The sequence below is a fragment of the Buteo buteo genome, chromosome 4, assembly GCF_964188355.1.
Source record: "Buteo buteo chromosome 4, bButBut1.hap1.1, whole genome shotgun sequence".
Lineage (NCBI taxonomy): Eukaryota > Metazoa > Chordata > Aves > Accipitriformes > Accipitridae > Buteo > Buteo buteo.
Window position 1 is genome coordinate 45,147,296 of NC_134174.1, and position 12,492 is coordinate 45,159,787.

The 12,492-nt window shown below is 42.9% G+C and overlaps 1 protein-coding gene across 6 annotated transcripts in view; it reads left to right on the top strand.

Moving 5' to 3' along the window:
• NDST2 (N-deacetylase and N-sulfotransferase 2) overlaps positions 1-12,492 on the top strand; it is a 136,875-nt gene that overhangs the window by 5,649 nt on the left and 118,734 nt on the right. Inside the window, exon 1 of one of the 6 annotated variants that reach the window (XM_075025742.1) lies at positions 7,712-7,893. The exons of the other annotated variants lie outside the window; for them this stretch is intronic. The gene's annotated coding sequence lies outside the window, so the exon portion shown is untranslated. Of the gene's footprint in view, positions 1-7,711; positions 7,894-12,492 lie in introns of those variants that run through there. 6 annotated transcript variants of the gene reach the window in all.

Below are 12,492 nucleotides of genomic sequence, written 5' to 3' on the forward strand. Positions count from 1 at the left end.
TTTCTTTGATCATGTTTAGTTTTACAGTTTCATGATTCCATTAGCCTAATATTTTATTGGTCTTTCAACTTTCTCTAATTAATGCTAGTTTGCTTGGCTGTACTTCTGAAGTAAAATCAGAGCTAGCATGTGGATTTTTAGAGCTCTTCAATGGATCTTAAGTTTTAAATTTTCAATCACTTTGGTATAAATTCCTCAAAGGAAACAATGGGATGACAGGCCTTAGCTGTAATAGACTCCAAGTAGTAGAGATCAATTTAGAAAAGAAGGGAAACTTGAGATTTACTTCAGAAAGGTTATAAGAACCCCAGAACATTTTATAAAAGTCTGGTTTTGTCTTAAGAGCCTCTTACTGAACAGCTTTGCGTTAGCTCTCTAGCCCTACCCAGTGCTTTAAAGTGCATGGGAAATTTCATGTCAGAAGGGGCTTTTAAAACAGTCAGTTCTGTCATCTCTTTGATGATGAGATTTGAGCTCATCTGACTATGCATGAAGATCTACAACTGAAGTGTCCACATCTGAGCTAGGCACCATAAGTTCCCTTAATATTAAGGGTATGTTAGGGTGCAATTCATTTCACCCAAAAGCAGATGTCCACATTTGGTGAGGTGAATCACATTCTGGAAGTTCTTATTTGTTTTTCCACTGAATATAATGAAAACTGAGGATGTTAGTCCAGATGTAGAAAATGTCAGCAGGACAAATATCTGAGCAGAAGCTAAGTTGAACACCTCCCAGAGTGACACTAACTTGCTCCTAATCCTGGACTGCTTTTAGTGTAGCATTTTTAATACCTTCACTGATAACTGAGTTACATAAATTTGTCTGTTCTAATCTTAACTAGCTTTCCCATCTTTAGAGCACTTTTTCTCTAGTTGTTTTTTGGGGTTGGGTTTTTTTTGGGGGGGTTGGGGTGGTGGTGTATGTTTGGGGTTTTTTTTGTTTAGCTAATGGTGATGTGATTAAGTTGTTCAGCAGCCAGGGTTCCCCTGTAACTGCTAACCTGGACCTTGGTAGAGTACCATAGGATCAAGCTCTCTAGAGGGAAGAGGGGCCCAAGAAAGCTGGTTAATATTCAAGGATCACCTCCTCCAAGCTCAGGAGTGATGCATCCCAACAAAGAGAAAGCCAGGCAAAAATGCCAGGAGGCCTGTGTGGATGAAGTTGCCCTTGAACAAACTCAAAACACGAAAAGGAATCCTACAGAGGGTGGAAGCAAGGACAGGTAGCCTGGGAGGAATACAGAGAAATTGTCCAAGCAGCCAGGGATCAGGTTAGGAAAGCTAAAGCCCTGCTAGAATTAAATCTGGCCAGGAATGTTGAGGCCAACAAGAAAAGCGTCTGTAGGTACGTCGGTGATAAAAGGAAGACTAGGGAAAATGTGAGTCCTCTCTGGAAGGAAACAGGAGACCTGGTTACCTGGGACATGGAGAAGGCTGAGGTACTCAACAACTTTTTTGCCTCAGTCTTCACCGGCAAGTGCTTCAGCCACACTGCCCAAGATGCAGAAGGCAAAGGCAGGGACTGGGAGAATGAAGAACTGCCCATTGTAGGAGATCAGGTTCAAGACCATCTAAGGACCTGAAGGTGCACAAGTCCATGGGACCTGATGAGATGCACCCCTGGGTCCTGAGGGAAATGGCAAATGAAGGTGCTAAGGCACTGTCCCTCATATTTGAGAAGTCGTGGCAATCTGGGGAGGTTCCCACTGACTGGAAAAGGGGAAACATAACCCCCATTTTTAAAAAGGGAAAAAAGGAAGACCTGTGGGGAACTACAGGCCAGCCAGTCTCACCTCTGTGCCGGGCAAGATGATGGAGCAGATCCTCCTGGAAACTATGCTAAGGCACACGGAAAACAAGGAGGTAATTGGTGCCAGCCAACATGGCTTCACTAAGGGCAAATTGTGCCTGACAAATTTGGTGGCCTTTTACGATGGCCTTACAGCGTTGGTGGTTAAGGGAAGAGCAACTGACTTCATCTACCTGGACTTGTGCAAAGCATTTGACACTGTCCTGCATGACATCCTTATCTCTAAATTGGAGACATGGATTTGACAGATGGGCCACTCAGATAAGGAATTGGCTGGATGGTTGCACTCAAAGGGTTGCAGTCAATGGCTCAATGTCCAAGTGGAGACCAGTGACAAATGGTGTTCCTCAGGGGTTGGTATTGGGACTGGTGCTGTTTAACATCTTTGTCGGTGACATGGACAGGGGGATTGAGTGCACCCTCAGCAAGTTTGCTGACAACACCAAGCTGTGTGGTGCAGTCGACATGCTGGAGGTGAGGGATGCCATCCAGAGGGACCTTGACAGGCTTGAGAGGTGGGCCCATGGGAACCTCAAGAAGTTCAACTAGGCCAAGTGCAGGGTCCTGCATATGGGTTGGGGCAATCCCAGCACAAATACAGGCTGTGTGATGAGTGGATTGAGAGCAGCCCTGAGGAGAAGGACTTGAGGGGCTGTTGGTTGATGAGAAGCTCAGTATGAGCCAGCAATGTGTGCTCACAGCCCAGAAAGCCAACCATATCCTGGGCTGCATCAAAAGAAGCATGGCCATCAGGTCAAGGGATGTGATTCTCCCCATCTTCTTCGCTCTTGTGAGACCCCACCTGGAATACTGTGTTCAGCTCTGGGGCCCCCAGCATAAGAAGGACATGGACCTGTTGGAGTGAGTCCAGAGGAGGGCCACAAAGATGATCAGAGGGCTGGAGCACCTCTCCTATGAAGACAGGCTGAGAGAGTTGGGGTTGTTCAGCCTGGAGAAGAGAAGGCTCTGTGGAGACCTTACAGCACCCTTCCGGTACCTAAAGGGGGCCTACAAGAAAGCCAGAGAGGGACTATTTACGGGGACATGTAGAGATAGGACAAGGGGTAATGGCTTTAAACTGAAAGAGGCTAGATTTAGGTTAGATGTAGGGAAGAAATTCTTCACTGGGTGAGGGTGGTGAGGCACTGGAACAGGTTGCCTAGAGACATTGTGGATGCCCCATCCCTGGAAGTGTTCAAGGCCAGGTTGGATGGGGCTTTGAGCAACCTGGTCTAGTGGAAGGTGTCCCTGCCCATGGCAGGAGGGGGTGGAACTAGATGATCTTTAAGGTCCCTTCCAACCCAAACCATTCTATGATTCTGTGACCTTACTGTGGTCCTGGCCAGCCATGCCTGTCCCAGAGAAGTCAGACCAGGTCATGAGTAGGACTTCGTTCAATTGAAAACCTTAACAGCTAAGATGATAGTTGGCTTTGGAAGGACGCTGATTGTCAAAATGTCAGGTAATGTTCTATGATTTTTTTTCTGTAAAGAGACAGGCTTCTCTCCTGCACAGTCTTGAGTTTTGCACTGCTGGAAGTTTCAACTTTGAACAAAGGGTGAGGTCAGGCTTGGAGTGGCCCAACGCAGTGGCACATTGTGTCTAGGTCCCTACTTGAGATGAATAATGTAATTTCACAGCAAGTTGAATACCTCTTAATATCTGACAGCCCAAGGTGAACGAGGAGCACAGTAAGCCTGGGAATTTTGCATCTAATTAAAGGCCGAAATTTTCAGTGGAGAAAAGGTTGGTGTCTTGGCTGACTCCTTAAAATGTCATCCTCCTCCATCTGTCATCACCTGTGTCTTGTTTGTGTTTCTCTTCTGGGCATCACCTGTGTGTGAGTCTGTTTCAAGTGTAGAGATGTCTTTGAAGTGGCATCGTTTGTCTTGGCTGTGGAGCTACAGAACTGAAATCATTGGCACCTTACTGTTGGTGAACTGCTTGTCCTTCCAGTTATCGAGGGCTGCAGAGGTATTAAAAAAGAGCAGGCAAACTAATGTAGACATTGCATCCATCAATGCACAGTGGCCGTGCATGAAGACTGCTGCAGCTCCCTGTTTCATCAGCTGTGAGAGTCCACTTTCAGGGAACGATGTGAGCTACCACAATGTCAAATCTGTCTTTTCAGTGGGATAAAGTGCGATCCTGGCCCAGTCTGGCAGCTGCAAAGAGGCAGATTCATTCCAGCATTGAAGCCTGGCATAAATTGTTAGTCTCCATGTCTGATCTGTTGTCCAGAACACCTCTGAAACATCAAGCTTCTTCCTGCCCCCTCCATTTCAGTTACAAATAATGTATTTTGTTACTTATAATTTTGTTGGGTTTATTCATTTTTAATTAAATGTTCTGGATTCAGTCAATGATACTTCAGCTCAAACTGCATGTGCTTTACTTGTGGCTGAGTCATAATCATCTTCCTCATAAGCACAGATCTGTCACTGTCTCCTGATTTAGTTTTGTCTGCAGGCTTTCATCCATATCCTTCCTTTATGTTCCTGTTTCAGGTCTGGCCACTTATATCAAACTATGATGTGAACAAGCCTACTTCCCTGAGTCAAGGCTACCATGAAAACGTGCTGCTATCATGTGTTAGCATTTATAGTTCAGTATCAGCCATACATGGAACAGGGTATGTTTCCATGGCCCAAGTCCACATAAACATATAAACACAGAGCTTTCTGCAGGAAAACTTGCTTTGCCTCAAACAAAATATTGATGTTTGCCTTTCCCAGCATTACTTTTAAATACAAATTCCTCAGTAACCACACATGATGATACAGTGCCTGTGGTAGCAGGCAGAGCTTGGAAGTCCCTCTTGGTATTCCGTTGCATATGTGGGCAGGTTAAGAACAAGCTACTGTTCAGGGATTGTCGTAATTGCAGTTGGTGTTGAGTATAATGTTTCTCTGAGATTGTTATAGTTAATTCTTTTGCGTGTGTAGAGCCATTCTATAATTATCTTATTTACATGTCAGTGTTAGCTTTTTCCCATTGGTAAATGAAAACGGGGTGAAGATACCCCTTGGACATACTCCTGTTGGTTTGCATTTAAGCTGATGCTACTACTGAGGAAAGCAATCCAATCCTATATGGACCCTTCTCAATATGGGCACAACCACTCAGCAAGCAGGATCAGGAAACTGATGTGGAAATTAAACTAAACAGCAAAACAAACCTCCTTTTTTGCTGTGTTATTCTCCAGGAGAGGAAAAAGTTACTTTTCAGTTGAACAGTAAGAAACCCAGTCAGGCTCAAATACTTATGTATTGGCACACCACAGAGTGCCTTGGGGATAGGATGAGTTGATGAGGTGCCAGGACTGCTGTCTTTGGAGGAGAGGTGTGACCACCTAAACACATGCCAGATGATCACGATCCCCTTAAAAGTACAATTTCACATGGTACAAACTGAAGAGGAGTCTTAACGCTACTTCTCTTTGTATCAGTCCTGCAAAATTTTTGAATGTCAAATTTATCTAGGTTAGACTTAACTAACAGTGGTCATGACAAACTCTAAAAGGGTATCGGAAGCAGGCAGCATGATTAAGAGCCAAGCTGCATGCCCAGCAGACTGAAAGCCAGTAACTGCAGCCCTTCATTGCTGCCTTTTCTTTTCCACTTTTAATTGGATACTGGGTTAATTTTTATTTCAGTGATTTCCGCTGAGGGGAAAGATTGAAGAAATCATAGCAATAGTAATTTCTAAATGAGATGTGTCCAGGGGAAGAGGAAAGCAGTTGCTCTGATCAAGGTGCAGACCAGACCTTGGGTCGCAGGTTCTGCACTGTATTTTTTTGTGTCCTACTCCAGGACCTGCCAGCTTCTCTGATGAGCAGTGCTGCATTATCTTTATGTTCCTGTGCAATTTACCAAAAAGACATGACATGTTATGTAAGAAAAGTAGTTACGTTTCCATAGAATGGTTCTTAGTTTTGTTTTTTTTCCATACCTTGTTAAAAAAAAAATATACATATGTATTTCTGAGTTTTCCTCAACACCTTTTCCTAGCACCCTGCCTCTGATGGTCTGACCCTTGGTACTATTCTGGACAGATCTTTGGGGACTGAAATTGTTGTAAATGCTCAGGCCCCTTCCCCTTCCTGCAATTATATCTTCCTGAAATGCATCCTGTGCAAGGGTGAAGATCAGTGAGAGGCAATGCTGAAAGACAAAGCAGTGGAAATTGATAGTGTGTCTGCACTGGACACAAGGCTGTTCTTGAAGGGTATGTCTGTAAACTGTTTGGTCTTAAAGTCTATATTGAGTAGTTTTAAAAATGACCAAACTTCTAAAAATAAGAAAGACAAACACCTTTTCATACAGATGTAGGGTGTAAACCACAAACGTGAGGTTCCGTTTTTCCCGTGTCGTTAGGTTTCGTCTGGAGAAAGCATTAGGTAGGGATGCAGAGGTTGTTTGGTCTTCATGGGCTAGTGATTTAGAAACCTCATGCTTGCTATACCAGGATGGGACTGATGGCACCAAGCTTGAAAAAGAGTGTTGAGAGCTCTACTGGTTTTGTCCTGTCTTCGCAACCCTTTGGCACTGGTGTTATACAGCCTCTTCTGCTGGGTCTCTGTTGTGGTGTTTGTAACTTTTCCTGCGGCTGTATGGAGTACCATCTTCCTTTGCAATCATGACCTTTTACCATAGCTGTCTTCCAGTGTAGCTATGAAACTGCTGACAAAGCTGGGGAAGTGGCTGCAAGGCTCGTGAGCACGCATGCCAGGGCTTTCGTGACGGCCAGAATAAGATGAGGGAACTCTCAGCCAAATGAAATGGGAATGACCTTGTATGCAGAGACTTTAGGATATAATCTAATACTCTAATTTTAAATTTAGATTTCCTGCAATGAATTATCCTTAGGTAATATTTTTTAGGAAAATCTTGCCATCTAGCTTGATTCCACCTGTCTTGAAGGAGAAGCAGAAAGAAATGTTTTGTTTATGTAAAGGTACAGGAACAGACTGGCTATTGCAGTGAAATCCATCCTGTGAATGTGAGGAGGCTTCTCATCCCTTTCTTCTGCCTTCAAGGCTGGCCTCACTGAGACTGCAGAAATAGAGAGCAGTGGGGAATACGAGAAAAAAGTAGAAATTGCTTTTGACTAATACTGATCCGAATCTAGATTCAAGTTGGTAATACTGGTGCGAAAGACTGTCCTATTGCTGTAACCCAAGACCATCTTAAACAGGGATGAGGAAACGTCACATCAAGAATTCTTAGAAATGTTTGTTAGTTTTTCTTGGTTTTGGACACGGCAAATTCTAGGAAGTAGTACATGAGAGCAGCAAGTGGAGTAGTTCTTCCTCTGTTGTGGTTGCTTGGGTATGGTGTCTCTTTTCTGGGGAGCAAGTCATACAGTGCATTTTTTTGGCTTGGCAAACTTCCTGCACAAGGTCAGCATTGCCATTACACTGGTAGCACAGCATCCTCGTGCTTTAAATGTACTAGCTGCAGAGATTATAAATAACTACTGATTTTTTTGAATGCAGTAATATTTAAGTATTCAGTTTGAGGCATTTTATTAAAGGGGCCTCATTACCAGAGCAAGTACCGAGTGATTTAAAAATTCTGGGTCTATTTAATGCAGCTCATGTTGGGCATAACTAATCACTTCTAAGGCTTAAAACCTTTGGTGTATAGTGCATCTGGGAGCAGGTAGCTATGAGACTGGGCAGAGGAATCCCCTTTTTCTTCCTTCGGTGGAAGCTCTTTTTTGGCACAAAGGTCCAATTGCTGCTATTTCTTGTATAGTGTTCAGAGCATAGCAATATGTGGGCAGCAAACTAATGCAAAGTGCTCTCCTGTCTAGTGTTTCAGTGTTCTTTCTGCCTGAGGCTTTTCAACCTTGGCCTTTTTTAGTTAAAATCTTTAAACAATGGATTATCTGTTTTCACAGGCTTTAGAGGATTTGAAATAGCAGTCACCCTTAGGCATTTGGCTCAAGATTACAGCAATAAATACATTCGTCAGAGCCCCCTGGCCCTTCCAAGAGCCGGGCAGTCATAAGATTACCTCTACCATATTCTTCTGCTTCTAACTGCAGTGAAGTGTGTCAACCTCTTAACAATTAGAGGTAAGCCCGAGGTTCCTCCTGACCATTTGCACTCAGATGGTTTGTGAGAAAGGGGGGGATGTGTGTGGTGAGGTTGAGAGCACCTACAATAGGGCACCTTCATTCTTGCTGGGATTTTGGCTTTTACTACATTACCAATCTGGATTTTCCAGGAGATCAGAAACCTGTTTTGAAAGCCAACATTGCTTTTTTTTTTCCCCCCCAAAGCCCAGCAGTCTGAAAATTTCATATGGCTTTAAAATTTTCAAATTGGAATATAACTTTAATCAATATTGATGTTTCTGATCTTTGTGCGCCAGCTGCTATTTTTCTGAAAGATGATGCTGGGACTGGAAGGCCCCATACCAGAGATTACAAACCAATTGCCACCCAGTTGTGATATCTGATGTGGCAATTTCTGTAAGAGTGCTTCCTGATTGTGCTGTTTAAACAGTGAATCTAATGTTTTTCTTCTGTTACTGTGAGATCTAAAGTAGTTTACAGATACCAGACATTCTGCTGTGTTGCTTTGGAGAAAGATGTCAGCTCTCAGAAGGAGCCCCAAAAGTCAGTTCCAATAAAAAGCTACATTTTCTAAAGCAGTTTATTTCTGGTTAGAAGAGCTGTTCATCGTATGACTTTGCACGGGCTATGCTTCACACAGCGGAACTTGCTTTCTTCTAAAGAGCAGCTTTATCTCAGGAAAGTTCATTGCACGGAGAGATCTGTGATGTCCATACATCAGAGGTCCTATGAAGATTTCCACCCCTAACACATCTGATTGATTTTCAGCAAGTGCTATTTCTCAGCCTTCCGAGCTGTTCTTATCATACCACATCATGCTGTTCATCACAATTAAATAGCATATGCTGGTTGGCCACTGGCTTTATCAAAAAACCCTCCCAACACAGGTACGCAAATTGGAAAAGGAGAAAATTTGATTCTTTGGAAGGTTTTTGTATTTTGCTCCATTTTTCTTTTTTCTTCCTTCCAGTGAGTAAGTAATGATAAACATTTACTAAACCACACTGTATATTTTCAAAGTATATAATACACATTACCTTTGCCTTGGAAAACTTTGAGCTTACTTTTCAGCAAAAGATAAAAGTATTTAAAGCATTTGTAAATAGAGCTGAGTCTGCTTCAGCACTTTGCCACCTAAATTTTCACCAGAAGATGGTGGAAGCATGGAGTCTTTTTTTGGGCTAGTACTTACAATGATTACAGCATTTTCTACTGTAGTTCTATCCTTTACCACCATACCTCAGTTCCCCTTCCAGGGGAACGGTAGTCTCACTTTTTTTTTTTTTTTTTTTTGGTAGGTGGATAAGAATTATGAGAATTGTTAACTAAGCAACATAGTGAGTTTGTGTCTGCACTGTAGAGAATCTGTGTATTAAGGCTGGTGTCTTTTTCACTAATGTGGATGGGTGGGATAGGGAAATGGATATGAACTATTATGAACATCAATACCTGTTACTGTCTTTTTGACTATCAAAAAGAATAGAAGTGTATATTTACAAAATACATATAATATGTGGTTATTGATATTGCATTACAGCTAGAATACTCTCTTATGTTCCTATGAGAGTTACCTGAGAGATACAATGTCAAGGGAAGAAATGTAGCTTTAAGCATGCTGAAGACATTGTAGAGTTGCTTAGAAATCCTGAAGATGCCACCCCCAATGAGCATGTGTAAGCCTGGGGCTGGCCCTGGTTTCTCCCCTGAACTGCAGGTCCCTGCCCATGGGAGATGGTCAGCACTGGAGTTGCACCAGAACTGAGAACCTGTCCTGTAGTCTGGACTCTGCAGTCTCTTTATAGAGGGGATAGGAGGGAGCTCCTGTACTGGGGGATTCAGGGGTTGTGAGCTGGAGCAGGCCAGCATACAGACTGATCCTTAAAGGAGACAGAAGCTGAAGCTGGGAGCTGTGGGAAATGAAGACTATGGCTGTTGAAAAAAGGTGTCTGATTGTAGGAAATGAATGGGTTTCATAGAAATGGTGGATGTGCTGAGGTGCTAGTAGGCTTTTGGGTGCTAATGAAATGGAAAATACTGCATCAGGAGGGTACTGCATCTGTCAGCTTGTGTTGCCAACGGGGAAACATTAGACAGGGGACTGACAGATGATCAGCAAAGATGGGCAAGTATGGCATGAGGAACATGAGAAGGTGTCCTGGGTTCAGCTGGGATAGAGTTAATTTTTACAGGAACCTGGGAGGTGGGGGGCATAGCCGGGGCAGCTGACCTGAACTAGCCAAGGAGCTATTCCATACCATGTGACATCATGCTCAGTATATATATAGGGAGCGGGCCGGGGGGTAGATCCTTCTTTCGGTGGGGGAAGTGGCGGAGCGTCGGGTCCCGGGTGGTGAGCAGTTGCACTGTGCATCACTCTTTTTGTATACTTGTTCATTAGTACCGTTGTTGTTGTTGTAATTCCTTTGTGTTGTCCCAGTAAACTGCCTTTATCTCAACCCTCGAGGTTCCAGGTTTTTTCCTCTTTTCTCTCCTCCGTCTTCCCCCCATCCCACCGGAGGGGGGCGGGAGGAGTGAGCGAGCGGCCGCGTGGTTCTTTGTTACCGGCTGGGCTGAAACCACGACAGAAGGTTAGATTATAACAGGTTGGGTGGGAGAGACAGGTTTTGGAGGAGAAAAGAAGATGAAATAGCTAAGATACAGATAGCAAGAAGTAGATACAACAGTTTATAGCACTTTCTTGTGCCTTGGATGTAATCCAGGTCTCTGAATTTGAAGACCTGGCTGTCAGAGAATACCTAAAACCTTATGGCAATGCTGCTTCCATTTTCTAGTTCTTCCCCACTGAGAACAACCACCTATAGTTGCTGTAACTTATGGTTAGCTCAAGATGCCCCTGTGGCAGATCAGGTGATAGCTCTGCCTGTGTGATATCAGTCAGATGATTATGTAGTGGAATTCATCATTTAGGATTTTGTTTAAACATGGAAATTGGAGACAGGAGGAGAGGCACACACGGAGGCATGTGTATGGATGTACACCACCACATTCAGATATTCTGAAGGTTGTGAGGACAAACACTCATAAGATAGAACATATCAGAATTAATTTTGCTTATACAGCCTTAATGTGTCCCCCTGTCGTGGTTCTGTTAGTCCCTGTTTTTTAAAAATTCATTTGCTTTGCATATTTGGAATCTACAGTTCATGAGCAAAAAGACATATCAACAAATCTGTGTTGTTGATGGACAAAACACTGACACTATATTAGGGAGGTGTTATTTGCTATTCATTCAGCTATCAAATGCCAATAAATTAATGATATCAGTGTATCTTCTGATTCTGTGAAAACAGAGGAAGACTTGTCAGCAATAGGAGATCTGAAAAGAAACTGTTTAAAACAATCCAAGCATCGCAGCTGTGGGCATCTTTTTGCATTTATGCATTTGGCTTAGGCATTTTCACCTGTGTGCTGGAGTTTCTTTGGCCTGAGCTCCATGCCCTTTTTTATTGCAGTGTCAGATACTGGCCTCTGAGAGAGGCATGACTGACCTCATGTGGTATCACCATTTATAAATAGCTCTAGAAAATTAGGGTGTACTCCCAGTTAGGGCTGAGCTCTGTATGTTGGAATTCTGCTGGTGGACCAGGACTGGCGTGGTAAGGCATGCTGCTGCCAGGAGCTGAGATGCGTTGGGAGCAGTTCATGATTTCAGGATTGGAATAGCAGAGGAGAGAATAGGAAGGAATAAAAGGAGATGAGTGCTTTTTAGCTGGTGCCTTCTGTTTTTTTGTTTTCCTCATTAGCAAATTCACTCAGTGTGTGTTAATTAGTTTAGATTTTTTGCTACCTCCTTAACTTGAATTATGTCAAAGTCCCAATGGTGTGACGTGAGACGTGTTAGATAAAGATTTTTGCATACAGGCTGATGGAAGAATGCGGTGCAAATGGAGAGAAGAGAAGCCTTTTCATAAACGTGTCCGAGTAGAATACATTTAGATGCCAAAGGCACCTTTGTATAACAGCTGTTACTTAAGAATGATGGTTTATTTTATAATGTACTGGAGAGAAATTAATGCTACTGAAAAGTTATTTTTTCTGTATAGATATGTAACATTCTTGTATCTGCCCTCTTTTAGCATATGGTCGTTGTGCACAGTGCTTTATTGCCATCTATCTCCTCTTGTCCCACCATTTTCCTTCATATCCTGTCCTTTGACCTCAATGCTGAAATTAAAATTTATTTAATACTGCTAAAACTAGAGATCCTGGTTTTGGTATATTGGAGAATAAATTTGTAGTTGGGATTGTTTTCATCCAAGCTGAAATTTTGTCTGCTTCCTTGCAATTTCTTGTGTGCTACAGTTGAAAGGATATTGGCTGTGTATTAACGCATATGTGGCTGGAAAGGATATGTGGAAGTGAGAGTCAGAAGCTGGTATTTTCTTTCCCTGTGTTTTTTAAGACAGAAACTAAATATAGTGAGTGTTAAAGAGATGGCTATGTTGTCGCATAATAAATATTTGCGTGAAGAAATTTTTTGAAGAAAATTAAATTGTCCTGCCTGTTTGCTGACGACAGTTCCAGCCCCCATAGTAACAGCAGTGATAATAATAGGAGTATTTACAGTGTATTTAT